The sequence below is a fragment of the Haemaphysalis longicornis genome, unplaced genomic scaffold (assembly GCF_048455015.1).
Source record: "Haemaphysalis longicornis isolate Haplotype H1 unplaced genomic scaffold, Haemaphysalis longicornis Haplotype H1 scaffold_8, whole genome shotgun sequence".
Taxonomy (NCBI): Eukaryota; Metazoa; Arthropoda; class Arachnida; order Ixodida; family Ixodidae; genus Haemaphysalis; species Haemaphysalis longicornis.
The window spans coordinates 65,334,939-65,349,556 of NW_027526445.1; the positions used below are offsets into that span (position 1 = coordinate 65,334,939).

General features: G+C 45.3%; 3 non-coding genes across 3 annotated transcripts; all 3 read left to right on the plus strand.

Moving 5' to 3' along the window:
• The first annotated feature begins 1,137 nt into the window (after positions 1–1,137).
• Trnat-ugu (transfer RNA threonine (anticodon UGU)) lies at positions 1,138–1,209 on the plus strand. The gene has a single exon. It is a non-coding gene; the product is annotated as a tRNA-Thr (tRNA).
• Positions 1,210–1,616: 407 nt separating this feature from the next.
• On the plus strand, positions 1,617–1,688 carry Trnat-agu (transfer RNA threonine (anticodon AGU)). The gene has a single exon. It is a non-coding gene; the product is annotated as a tRNA-Thr (tRNA).
• A 408-nt stretch (positions 1,689–2,096) lies between these two features.
• Positions 2,097–2,168, plus strand: Trnat-agu (transfer RNA threonine (anticodon AGU)). The gene has a single exon. It is a non-coding gene; the product is annotated as a tRNA-Thr (tRNA).
• The last annotated feature ends 12,450 nt before the right edge of the window (positions 2,169–14,618 follow it).

Below are 14,618 nucleotides of genomic sequence, written 5' to 3' on the forward strand. Positions count from 1 at the left end.
GGGCTTCCCGCCAGTTACCCGCTCATGACAGGCTGTAGACGCTCGAGTCACGCCCCGGGGGTTGAAAAGAAGGTCCCCTTCTCCCCGTGCAGTCAGAGTGGCGCTGGCTACCCCCCTCAAGCGTCAGATACACTTCTAGTAAATATAAATAGCCTAGAAAGTGAAGGAGAACACAGTCGCCCAGATAGCCGAATTGGTACGGCATTCGACATGTAATCGAAAGGCGTGGGTTCGGTCCCCACTCTGGCGCGTGTTTTTCTTTCTTTCTTTCTTCTGTATATTAAAAAAATGATTACTTCATTACCGTAGTGAAAAAGAAAAGAGCCTTACCACACCCCTATGCCTCCTTTGGCATTGTAGACTGCTGCCCTATCTTTCTGTATTTCCTCAACGAGCCCCTCATTTCCTTACTATATTATTCTGCGAAAGCCTAGCGAGGGTCTCGGTTCTGGCAGCCTTGATGCCTAGGTAGCGTAAGAGGGCTTCCCGCCAGTTACCCGCTCATGACAGGCTGTAGACGCTCGAGTCACGCCCCGGGGGTTGAAAAGAAGGTCCCCTTCTCCCCTTGCAGTCAGAGAGGCGCTGGCTACCCACCTCAAGCGTCAGATACACTTCTAGTAAATATAAATAGCCTAGAAAGTGAAGGAGAACACAGTCGCCCAGATAGCCGAATTAGTAAGGCATTCGACATGTAATCGAAAGGCGTGGGTTCGGTCCCCACTCTGGGCGCGTGTTTTTCTTTCTTTCTTTCTTCTGTATATTAAAAAAATGATTACTTCATTACCGTAGTGAAAAAGAAAAGAGCCTTACCACACCCCTATGCCTCCTTTGGCGTTGTAGACTGCTGCCCAATCTTTCTGTATTTCCTCAACGAGCCCCTCATTTCCTTACTATATTATTCTGCGAAAGCCTAGCGAGGGTCTCGGTTCTGGCAGCCTTGATGCCTAGGTAGCGTAAGAGGGCTTCCCGCCAGTTACCCGCTCATGACAGGCTGTAGATGCTCGAGTCACGCCCCGGGGGTTGAAAAGAAGGTCCCCTTCTCCCCGTGCAGTCAGAGTGGCGCTGGCTACCCCCCTCAAGCGTCAGATACACTTCTAGTAAATATAAATAGCCTAGACAGTGAAGGAGAACACAGTCGCCCAGATAGCCGAATTGGTAAGGCATTCGACATGTAATCGAAAGGCGTGGGTTCGGTCCCCACTCTGGGCGCGTGTTTTTCTTTCTTTCTTTCTTCTGTATATTAAAAAAATGATTACTTTATTACCGTAGTGAAAAAGAAAAGAGCCTTACCACACCCCTATGCCTCCTTTGGCGTTGTAGACTGCTGCCCAATCTTTCTGTATTTCCTCAACGAGCCCCTCATTTCCTTACTATATTATTCTGCGAAAGCCTAGCGAGGGTCTCGGTTCTGGCAGCCTTGATGCCTAGGTAGCGTAAGAGGGCTTCCGCCAGTTACCCGCTCATGACAGGCTGTAGATGCTCGAGTCACGCCCCGGGGGTTGAAAAGAAGGTCCCCTTCTCCCCGTGCAGTCAGAGTGGCGCTGGCTACCCCCCTCAAGCGTCAGATACACTTCTAGTAAATATAAATAGCCTAGACAGTGAAGGAGAACACAGTCGCCCAGATAGCCGAATTGGTAAGGCATTCGACAAGTAATCGAAAGGCGTGGGTTCGGTCCCCACTCTGGGCGCGTGTTTTTCTTTCTTTCTTTCTTCTGTATATTAAAAAAATGATTACTTTATTACCGTAGTGAAAAAGAAAAGAGCCTTACCACACCCCTATGGCTCCTTTGGCGTTGTAGACTGCTGCCCAATCTTTCTGTATTTCCTCAACGAGCCCCTCATTTCCTTACTATATTATTCTGCGAAAGCCTAGCGAGGGTCTCGGTTCTGGCAGCCTTGATGCCTAGGTAGCGTAAGAGGGCTTCCCGCCAGTTACCCGCTCATGACAGGCTGTAGATGCTCGAGTCACGCCCCGGGGGTTGAAAAGAAGGTCCCCTTCTCCCCGTGCAGTCAGAGTGGCGCTGGCTACCCCCCTCAAGCGTCAGATACACTTCTAGTAAATATAAATAGCCTAGACAGTGAAGGAGAACACAGTCGCCCAGATAGCCGAATTGGTAAGGCATTCGACAAGTAATCGAAAGGCGTGGGTTCGGTCCCCACTCTGGGCGCGTGTTTTTCTTTCTTTCTTTCTTCTGTATATAAAAAAATGATTACTTCATTACCGTAGTGAAAAAGAAAAGAGCCTTACCACACCTGTATATATATATATATATATATATATATATATATATATATATATATATTTATATATTTATATTTATAAAAGGTTAGTTGGTTAGTTGAGGCCGACACACATGAGAAAGGCGTAGCAAAAATAAAACTAAGTTTTCTGACGTTTACCGAAGAAGACTTCCTTTCTTCAGAGTACAGAAAAAGTTGGTTTCAGGTTTATATATATACAGAAAATGTAGCAAGGGCGACGGCAAGAAAAGGGAGAGTTTGTACAAACGGATCATGGTTGGTGGCCAGCAAAAGACTGAGAGGAGTGATTGAGGGAGGGAAAAAAGAAAAAATAAAATTAGAAATGGATAACAAGAACCCACAGTCACGCGGTACGAACATGAGAAAAAGAGCGAAACAATAAAAGAAAAAACAAACAAAAACAAAATACAAGGTAATTCCTCCTTCTCCCGTGGCAACAGCGGTGAAAGAGAGGTCAAAACAGGATATTGGCATGCAGGTGCTTGACATTTCCAAAACAAATCAGTCATGCAGAGCAAAGAAGTTCCAAAGAAGATATGGCCATGCACACTAAGGGCTAACATCTCCCCATACACACTTGTTCTAATAATTAGGGTTTGGCTCCTATTGCTGGGAGGCAAGTGTCGCACCCAAAAGCACTAGTACAGGAAGTTTCGTCAGGAAATGAGCTTACATTGGAATACAAAGAGCAGAAAAGAAAAAAAAGGCATGGTAAACAAGTTACGAAAAGAAAGAAAACTGAAGGCACGTCCAAGCGTATGCCGCGGCACCGGGCGGTATGCATCTGGCGTCGCATGGTACCAGTTCAGGGAACGCCGAGGCGGTCAGCAACGAATAAAAAACACCAATACGAAAAAGAAAGGGGAGCGGAAAGCAATCATGCTCGCATGAAAAAATTGTATACAAGGTGAGACTGTCAAAGTTGACAATGGTACCGCAGCCTTCTACCCCAACGTTACTAGATAGGTTCAGTTGTCAAACTCCCCATATGTCCCACGCATTGAAAATGGCACCGTTTCTTGACCGTGTCACCAGGTGGCGGTAGCGTTCCACCCGGCTCCACTTTGCTCCACGTCGGTTGCTAAGAGTAGGCGTTTGTTCGCTCGTTTATGGGCACTAAAACTTCGTGTAGAGGCTTTTTTACTATATTATGACCGATGTTTTGCCTTATGCGCCAGAAGACAGCCCATATCAGACGGTAAAACACACAGAACACAGTTTTTTTCCCTCTCTTTGCTCGGCCACGACCAAAACCGCAATTTCTAGGGATTGACGCGTGCAATACCCGCGGCAGTCACATTTTTGATTCAGCTGTACATATTCACTGGTAATCTAGCAATAATTGCGGCCAGTTTCGTACAAAATAACACACCAGTTTCGTACATCACACACAACAAGTGCTTTATCAATCCGAACTTTTTTTTTGCCGCGAAGCTTTCGCCAAGACGTTTGCGACAAGCTGGTGCCAGGTATATCATTGCGTGGAGGGTTTGTGAGACCTCTCGCCAAGACGCGAGGATAGAATGACGTTAATGAGGAGCAGGATGATGTCTAAGACTTAACAATTTATTGTACCACCATTTATTGCAGGTAAATGTCTTATCGCTTCTCGGCCTTTTGGCTAAGATCGAAGTGCTTTCTTATAAAGCAGGTGTGTACATCAGTGAATGCCAATCCATAATTTAGCTGTTTTTTTTTCTAATCAAGTTTCAGAACTCAATAGCATCCGAAAAAAACCCCTAAAGAAAGAGAGGCTTGTCACTTCAGTACAAATTGTAAGTTATTAGGACTGCACGAAAAAAAAAACGAAAATTTTTCACGAAAGGGACTGCGAAAGAACATAATTGCTATTTTTCATAACCTTCCAGCCCACAATTTCTCCATGACATCGGTGCTATTGGACATTAACTACACCAAACAGTATTACAGAATAAAGTAAATAACTTGTACGTATCATTTTATGTATATGAGCAGGACAAACAATTCAAGAAGAATAAAACAAATAATTCATGTGCAGTTATCATAGTTTATTCCATGCACTTGCAACATGAAATGATAGTATTGCCCAAAGGCTTGTTCGACATTTACAACACAATACTTTTAGCACTTCACTCAGTTGACGTCAGTCTCTAAATCAACTTTGCAAGCTTTCTTGCCGCCTTCACTTGAATGCTGGCATTCTCTTGCTGGTGCAGGAACTTTGTGTAAAAGTGCATCCGTGTCACTAGGTAAAACTTCAAGACACGGGCACTCAACTCTTCAAAGTGGGCACTGCATCCAACCCGGACTAGAGTGTTCTGGGATAGCTCCTCCAGGATATCCCAAAATAGGTCACCGAAAGCTTCCTTTTTTGCTATCTACTTCTCAATGACGCGTTCGATGCCATCGACCAGACTCGTCAGTGCATCTGATGGATGTTGTAGGGCACCCAGCACAAATGACCTCATTTCAGTCAGCTTGGCTTCTGGGTAGACGTTATCTGTCGACACAAGTGCCGCAAGGCAGTCCGCACAGGTAGTGGACTTGCGACCTTCTTTGCAACGTACCCTGCAAGGTAATGCAGAGCATTCTGTCTTGCAGAGAAGCGGCTATAACTGTGTTGCAGATTGTCTTCAGCTAGTGGCTCCTGAAACTCAATCTGGGAAATACACTTTCCCAGCTTGTCCTCACGGGCTTCCTTTTTAGAAAGTGCATCCAACTTTGTCTTGCTGAGGCTCTCGTTGACTGCAACAAGAACCGAGTCTGCTTCGCCTAAACAATTTCCGTTTGTCGCCATGTTCAGTGGGGTGTAGAGGCACAGGAGTCGGAATATCTGGCCGATGTGAGTTATCGTGGGGTGTTCCTTGTCCCCACCGAAGCCTCTGACCACTCCAAAGAAGCGCTAATAGGCAAAAAAGATAGCAAAAAATATAAACTTGTCATCCCACAAAACAAGAACTTAAGAAATAGGATCTTCTTTACACAGTGCTTCACACACAAAAAAAATAGAAAACATCAGGAAAACATAAGCAAGGTGCATTGGGAAAGGTCATACCTCTAATGGGTCCTGATTGAGCTTTGCGGTGAGCACATACAGAACATTCCGAGCATGTGGGAGAGTTATTATGTCCAAGACTGACATCAGAGTTACTCTAAGAGACTAAATGGTCATTTGGGAGGCGAACATCCGCGTCTTCTCCGCTGCACTGCTCCTTTCAGTGGTGTTGACCATTTCAAGAAAGTCCTCAATGACCTGTAATGCAGCAAAACATGCATGTAACAGGTGCAATTAGGTCAAGGAAAGCAAAGTTACCTTACCTTGATTTTCGGAGAATTCTTGTAAATGCCTTCCGAAGGACACTTTGCATTTATAGCATCGAACAAGTTATTCATTCGCAGGGTGAAATTCTCGGTGCCTTCTGTGCCTTCAAATCCAAGCTGCTGGTTCTCTCTGTAGAATCTGCTCCCAATGGCGACACTTCTACTGAAAAGCTGAAAGTATACACGAAGAATATGTTTTTAACATATATAATATTTCCGCAGTGCTCGGAAAGTGCGTTACACTGTAATGAACAAGGCAAAATGGCTAGGACAGCTTACCTGGGTTGCTAGCCGGACATTCATTTTTTCCAGTTTCCCCGGATTTACGTGGGATGCCATGAGCTTGGAAACAGTCTTCAGTTGCATTGGCTTTTCCATGTTGTGTAACTGCCGGTAATGATCGAAGTTGATCAAGTCTGAGCCAGCCTGAGAAAATAAAGCAAAGTGTCGCGGCTGTGTGAGAAAGCACTGCCACAAGTATGCCAGTTAAGGAATTACACTAGAATCGGTTAACATCGGTATAAATAGGTGGAGTATGCTCACCTTTGCATACGTGTGCGTCAAAAGGGTGTTTCTTACACACTGGACGATGTGAGGGACATCGCAGAGGAAATACAGGAAACGTCCATCTTCAAGTGATGGGTGGGGAATTTTGTACACAGGTTGACTGATTTTTCGTGAAACTCCGACATGCGTCCACATTTACCGGTTATTAACGGCGCCATCACTCACAACAGCAATAACTGAGGCACCGTGCTGCTCCAGTTGAAGCATTGACTCTAGGACAAGCTTTGCCAAAACAAGGCCAGGGGCAGCCCCTCTATTCGCAAAAGTGGCCACTGGCTGCACCCACTTTGAAACAGGGGAACAAACATGATGACGAGCGCATGATCAGCTGGTACAGCAAAGCTGTGTTGCCCTGATGGCGGTTCAAAATCAACAAATTCGTCAAATTTGTATGTTGACTTGTTAAATCAACTGATGCTTGCAGCTTAATTTCATCAAGAACCAGTGTGCCAAGTTTTTCCACATCAGGCTTATCCTGAAAAAACGATTCGATCGCCTTGAGGGCAACTTCGTTATAGCCATACTCGCATGGCACTCCAGAAATAATCTGGCTCAGTCGGCTGCATGTGGGCAGGGGCAGCGACTTCATGTTTCGCATAAGGTTGTAGGCCTTCGGGCTTGCTATGCGGAGAAGCAAGCAGTTCATCAACCACATTCGCGTGCATAGCACACCTTTAGGGCCTTCGGCCTGCGACTGCTTCAGCGATGTCTGAAATGCCACCTACTGAATGGCTGGAATAGAGCTCAATGCCTCACTGACGGAGTCACATTTCTGAGTTGCCAGCTGCGCTTTCAAATCTTTGATGTTCTTCTTAAAAGAAGCCTTCTTAGCAGCTGCTCTCCTGACCTTCTTCTTTTAGTTCTTCTCTTTCTTGTGCCTACGTGCAAATCTATTTTGCTTCAGGGTGGCTTTCCTGACAAGTTTCTTTTCATGAACTCGCAGGACGAACGCGTTGGCTGGGATGACAACACTTGGCATTTATGAGAAATGCACTTGTCACGTTGAACCCGAATTCCTTTACAAGCCTGCATATCGTCAACAGTTTGCAAGAAAGCTGTCAAACTCTCCAGCGTGGATATGTTGACAGTTGTGAAGGCTTTCGCGGGACGACCGTAGGCACTTGCGGTAGCCGACTTTCCGTTGCAAACTACACATTTTTCAATCTGTGGAGTCTCCTCTTCTGAATTCAAAATAAAGAATGCAACGAGCTCACCGTCTCTGCTATCAAGCGGGATCACACGCCAACGGTCAGGCACTTGCATAGATTTCATGTCATTAGCTGTTACAATTGACACGTCAGGAGTCGTATGCAAATCTTCAGAGTCGTCATCGCAGTGGCCGACCCGACGTTCGTCCCGGGCGTGGGCGGGTGCATCGTGGTTTCCGCTTCTCTCCTTCCGTCTCTTCTCCGGTGGCTTCGAGAAATAAACAGGGAGATTTGGAAATACCTTCGGCACAGCATTTTTTCTCAAGCTCCACTTTCTACGAGGGATTTCTACACTTTTACTCTCAATGACGTGAATGTACATCTTCTCGATGTCTTGGTCATGAAAATGCAAGTCGCATATTCTTGACTTGCTGGTTAGGCTTTTGTCCGCCCGTGGAATCGCTCTATCACACGTGGAGCGCAGTCCTTCATCACTCGGTGCACAAAAGCAATGCCGCTGTGAGCGGTTTGCGTCATTTCGATAGCCACTCGTGCAGCCGGGCACGCAGCACGTCGGCATGTTTCTCACAAAGATGGTTATGGCACTCACTTTCCCATAATAACTACCGACACCACCAAACAGCAATCGCTCAAGAACCGCACCGCACTTTCGACGAGACAATACTGCCGACACCAAAACCGGACGATGCGACCCAACGTTGATGCTACCAGACGGTAGCCAGGCCTCCGCGCCTCGGCTGCCGCGACGGATCCGCTTGCGACTGCAGCGCCACTGGCTCTCGCGTGAGGTGGCAGTCCCGCGAAACGCGGCGGAGTTTGACAACTGAACCTATCTAGTAACGTTGTTCTACCCAGAAATAATGTCCAGACTTACTTCTCGTTTGCTTTAGTGAAGCCATTTTGCTAGAAAACGCAGTGCTAGCACTAAAATATAACCATCTACGGGGGTAGTCAACTGATGGGGGAATATTATCGAGGGAAAGAAATGAACAGGCATAGCACTAGCCTGACAAATGCAGCCGAAATTTTATTCGGAGCAAAGACACGTCAATTTCCCACAACTTTAATTGATGCCAAACGATGCTGACAAACTTATATATGAAGTAGGACTCACGAGCATCACGATCGTGATGCGTTCTAAGACTAGATTCAAGGATTGTGACCTCAAGTTATTCAAATGGTGTCTAGGCCCACTCGTCACAAGTCCACTCGTCATAGGCCAACTCGTCACAGGCCAACTGGTCAGGAATGCCAAGTCGTCACAGGGCAATTCGTACGAGGACTTCTCCTATCACCGGAATATTGGTGACACGGAAAAAACACACTACGAGCTTATTTTGACACGTTAAAGCGATATTTCCGCCTGATATACGTCGCCTATTTAAAAATGATGTAGGTGAGCGAGTGTTCTTTCAAAGTTTTTGTTGTAGGAAGGCTGGTGAATTTCCCGTCATACCCTGTTAATTACATGAAAATATTATTTGCATGCAAATTTGTAATAAGAGTCACGCAGAAATGGCACGCAGTTAAAATGGCGCAGGGAAAAGGTTGTCCATGAAATAAAAAAAATGTTTATTGCCCCCGCTATGTACGGTTGTACTATTTGTACTATATATTGCAGTGTTGCCTCGCTTTCTCGTTGTGCAGGAGTGTTCAACGCTGGGTCCGACGTTGTTCACTGCATCAGTTCAGAAGCGGATGCTGCGCGCAATATTCCGAAGCGTGTTGACTGGGGCACCGCTGTCATGATCACCCAGGATTCTTGCGATGCGATCGTTGACATGTTGGTATTTGCGTGCGAGCCGTGGGGGTGCTGTCCGAAGATGACTATTGCTATCACCGTGAAAAGCGACAACGGAACATGTTAACAAACGATTACCCGCCGCGGTGACTCAGTGGATATGACGTTGGGCTGTTGAGCCCAAGCAAGCGGGTTTGATTCCCAGCAGCTTTTCTGGTGGAGGCGAAAAGCGAAAACGCCCGGGTGTTCGAGATTTCGGCGCACGCACATTAAAGATCCCAAATGGTCAAAATGAATTCGGAGCCCTCCACTACGGCGCCCCTCATAACCTGTGTAGCGTAGGTGCGTTAAACCCCCACAATAAATCAAATCAACAAATAAACAATTTCAAACCTAATTCAATTCCTTGTGGTAAGTCCTTCAGTGTTTACACAAAAAAAGATCATCCAGCTTAGCTATGGTTCAAGCCTAGTGCAAGCTTCATGAATTTTTTTTGGCAGACTGAAAGTGGGGGTACGGGTTGTATGCAAGGGCAGGTTATACGCGCGAAAATACCGACGTACATCACCTTAACACCCGTGATCGTCAGCACTTGAAGAAATCCAGGCAGGTCGCGCTAACCACTCTCCTCCCCCCTTCCGCCGAAAGAAAAATAAACAGTTTTTTATGCACACCTGCTGCTCACAGAGACCTCGGTACGCCCTCGTAAACAGCCGTAACGAATTTACCATTGTAGAAACCAGCCTCACACCGGCTTTCAACGACAATTTCCTGTCAGGGCTTCGAGGCTTTTGTTCCCCCGTCCGCGGTGTAACGATATCCATGCGACGAAAAGGCGCCTTGCACGAGAGTTCCTATCTTGAGATGGCACTGTACCAAAAGGCCGGTGTGACGAGTTGGCCTATGACGAGTTTTCCGGTGACGAATGGGCTTGTGACGAGTGGGCTCGTTCCCGTTCAAAAGAATGACCAGAAGTGTAAACATGCTTTGATATAGGCAGAGAATGGCAGGTTTTTCCGTGAGAGCGGTGATTGTTGAACATCAAACAAAAGGGTGTTTCAGTCGGGCCGATGTATTGTTTGCCGCACAGGGTGCATTCCAGCAGCTATACAACGTTGGCGCACTCACAGTTAAAGTTCCCTTTTACATTCACAAAATAGTTTGAAGCTGTGCTGGTGGCGCGCTGTGTGGTGGTCATTTGTGGGCATACCGTACACCGTGGTTTGTTACAGGGCATGCAACCAGTATTCTGTGGTCGGCTGATGCTGGATCTAGTGAGAATGTCGCCTAAATTGTCTATAAACAACGCGTGTCGGCTCGGAAAATATTCTTTTGAGGTGTTCAATTTGAGCAAGGATATTGTGAGGTGTTCTTAGTATGGATGCAACTTTCGGAGAAGAGGCCGAATGGGCCAAAACAAGGTTTGTTTATGGATTGGGTTTTGAAGCTATTTTACAGATAATGTCGGTACGGTTCAACTGGTTAGCTCGTGTAATCAGGTCGATACTGGCTCGTGTCCATAGGTTTCCTATAGAGATTAGTCTGAAGCCTGCCCTGCGAAGCTATGACCGTAACATCCAGGAAATTTATGTTTTGCGTAAAGTAGGAATGAGAGAGGGAGATAGTAAGATACGCAAGGTTGAAAGCATCAGTAAACACAAGAAGTTATATTTCACCTTGCTGTCATATCATGAATATATCATGTATATAACTTTTGTTGTACAGTGGCTTCAAATTTTGGGTTTCGAGGAAGTTTGACTCTAGACATCCTATAAAATATTCGCGTAGTTCGGCCCGATTTTGGTGCCCCTTGACGTTCCGCTGACTTGCACGTAATTGACACTATCAAACTGAAAATTGTTAAGTTCAAAGATAAGGTGAAGGAAAGTTTCAAGGGTGAGAGAATCGATAGGTTTGTCACCCGCCGACCGCTCATACGGACATGGTACAGCGGTGATTCCATCCGCATGGGGAATGTTAGTGTAAAACGACACGACATCCAGGGTAACAAGTAAACAGTTGTTAGGAATTTCTATCTTCATAATATCCGAGAGAAAATCAATTGTATCTTTAATGAAGGATGGAAAGCTGGGGGGAATGTCGCGAATGAGAGAGTCGACATAGCGCGAGACGTTCTCGGTGACAGTACCAATGCCAGAAACAATGGGGCTACCTGGGTCGTTATTTTTATAAATGTTAGGGAGAATCCAGAATCTACCTGCTACTGCTCTTAGGGGGATAAGAGACGAACACACGCATTTAGTACACGCATTTTGTTTAAGTCAAAAGACGAAACGATCCCGGCCGCCCACTCATGGAGAGCTTTTAGGAGCAAGTAAGGAAATTCATGTCAGGTGCAACCACCGGGTCTCCGACGAAGAGAGAGAGAAAGACCGAGAAATCCCTTTATTTCCCAAGCAAGTTGAGTAGGAACGCGTGGTGGCTGCCGGCCGAAGGCAGTCGGCGGCAGTGGCTGCTCAGTCAACCAGAAGTAGCTGCGCCCCCGTTTGCAAGCAGCCGAGCGCGTCCTCCCACTGCGCGGCGCTGGAGATGGGGTCGACTGTGCTAGGAGGACAGGCCGACAGGCCGTGGCTTAAAGCGTCCAGGGAGTCACAGAGGGGACAGTTGGGCTCAGGGATCTCAGAGGAGTAGGTCTTGTGGAGGAGGGATTGTCGGGCGAGGGAGTTGGTTTGAAGGAGTCGCCATAGGCGTTATGAGCGTTGGAGAGGGATGTGTGCGCTATGGAAAAACGGGGGCGGGAGAGGACATAATTTTGTGGCTTCTTGATTCGCGAGCAAACGATGGCGTGCTGACCGAGCACTGTGTTAGAGAGCCGGAGTGAGCTGAGCACGACAGTTTAGTTCTCGTGCTTCCTTGTGGGCCGCCTTGTTGCTTCCGACCCCATAGGGGCCGGGGTCCAGATAATGTCGAGTGGTTGAGTATTGGGTTTTGGAGAATCTTGAGTGCTGTAGCCGAAACGCTACCACGAATGAAGTTTTGAATGGCCCTCTTCAAATAAGCGATTATAATGTGTTGTGGCAGCCTGGTGATGCCTGCCAGGGGTATCGCCGCCTCTTCCATCGTTGCGGGGTAAGAGGTCTGTACGGTGTGGAAAGTGACCAGGGGACAGCCTGCCAGCAGTCCTGTTCCTCCAGTCTTTCACCATCGGTACAAGCTGGGGAAATTTGTTTATTAGCGTATGTAGCTGAGCAGTGTCACCAGCGATTTGTCTGGTCAGCATTTGTATTTTCATTACGAAGGTAGAACGACCAAGTAAAATGGTGGTTTCAGTGAATAAAAACTCCTATGAGCATAAAATTTTGTCCACGCAAATGTTGAGTCTAATTTATTTATTACTTCCTCCGCATTTATATTTCCGTAAAAAAATATTGGTGGATTACAAAACTGCGCAAAACCCCACGGTTCAAAACCCACGCAAAAAACACACAAAACCTCTTGGCAACTTCAAAACAGTACGCCTGCGGAGAGTTTGAAAATATAGTATAGCAGATATAGCTAAAAGAAATATCACTGCGATAGAGATGTACGAAGTAAAAAATAGACATACCAGAAACACCCAAACAACATCAGCAAAATATTTATTTCTTTCTTTTATTCATTTACACTTAATACCAATCCCAATAAGGGATTATTGCAAGAGGGGCACATACATTGTGAAAGTGCAAGATTTATACAAAGGGTACTAACTGAAATATTGCAACACGAGTCAGACAAAACCGACAGCAATACTTTTTATGACTACATCAGTACCATTATAACTACATCAATACCATGGGACATCAATAGCAACTAGTACTAAAAAAAGAATAGTGAGCACATCAAACAGTGCACAAACGAACTCAGTTCATCATTCCAAATACAATAAGTAACATTCAAGCAGGGATGAAAAACTTTTTATTGATTGACTGTTTGTTATACTGATTGGCAGATTATTCCACTCTCTAATTTCTAGTGGAAAAAAAGAATATTTGAGAGAGTCAGTACTACACTTATGTTCATTCAGTGTCTGTGAGTGCTTTTGTCACGTTGGCCTTGTTTCTGCGTATGACATGTATTTTAAACTACCTATGTTGAGCTGTTCGTGAACTAATTGATACAGGAATTTCTGACATGCCAGTTTAACGCGGTTTTTTATTGTTAAGAAACCTGCTTTTTTAAGAGTTCTGTGGGTGAGTCTGTTACTCTGTACCTGTTATAAACAAATTTTATCGCTTTTTGTTATATCCTTCGTCGGGCATTTATGAGATTGTTTATAAAGGAAAACCACGCGACGTTTCCATATTCTAACACGGGTTTCACGAATGTTTTGTATGCGAGAAGTTTTGTTTCATGTGGCGCAGAACCGAGATTTCTACGAAGAAAAAACAGTCGTTTTAATGCAGCTGATGTGACATGACTAATGTGGATATCCCATCTAAAATCTTGTGTTAAAGTTAAACCTAGATATTTGTGTCCTATCTCTACCGGAAGGGGAAGGTTATTTATGACGTAAACGACTTCAGATACATGCTTTTTTTGGTTATCCTCAAGAGAGCACATTTTTTATCATTCAGGGTCACTTGCCAGAGAGCACACCAGCTGCAAGCCAATGTACTGCAAGCCACTGTTTAATTTATACGATCTTCGGGGGGTTAATTTCTTGGTAAAGTGTACAGTCATCGGTGAAAAGCCTAATATTAACAGCAATGCAAGCACGTTAATCAATAATGAAGATCAGGAATAAAATGGGCGCCAAAACACTGCCCTTTGGTATAGCCCACATAACATTGGCTATGGTAGAACTTTCACGATTGACCTGCATATACTGCGTTCGGTTACTCAGAATTCTTATCTATCCAGTCATTAAGTGGACCTGTGTCTGCTGTTTCTTCTACTTTTCTTACACGTTTTTCGTGTGGCACCCGATTCAAAGCCTTTGAGAAATCCACTAGGATTAAATCGGTTTGTTTTCTGCAGTCTACATTGAGGGAGATATCGTGAATTAGTTCAACCAGTTGGGTAACTGTGGATAGCCCTTTGCGAAAACCGTGTTGTAATGGCGATAAGATGTGATTCTGGTCAGGGAACAACGTTAGGTGTTCAAGAAATATGTGTTCCAATAGTTCGCAGGTTGTGCTGGTTAGTGAGATAGGTTTGAAACTTGATGAAGTTTGAAATACCGTCCACAAATGAAGGAGCAGCAACACCGACAGTACGCCTTTAGCAGAGTTGAAAGAATGTTCGACATGAAAGTACCAGCAACATTATCTCAACATCCAAAATTTTTTATAAAAATATTTATTGTTGTACGGATGTCTAATAGAGATACTGGTGGGACATAGGCGTTCGGATCTTCTTGGGTCGTCGCAGAGATATTAGTGGTTTGCTGGGGTTGTCGAGAACCGTGAGAGATTCAGCTTCTCGCCCAAGCTCACGATGTGTGCTCAGAGATTGAGTCTGCACTTAAACACTTAATGACTCGGTGTAGCTGAATGAAACAAATTATATTCAAACAATGAACCAAATATTGCAAATGTATATTCTACAGAGTTTATTCTTTATGTATTTTAAACAACGTT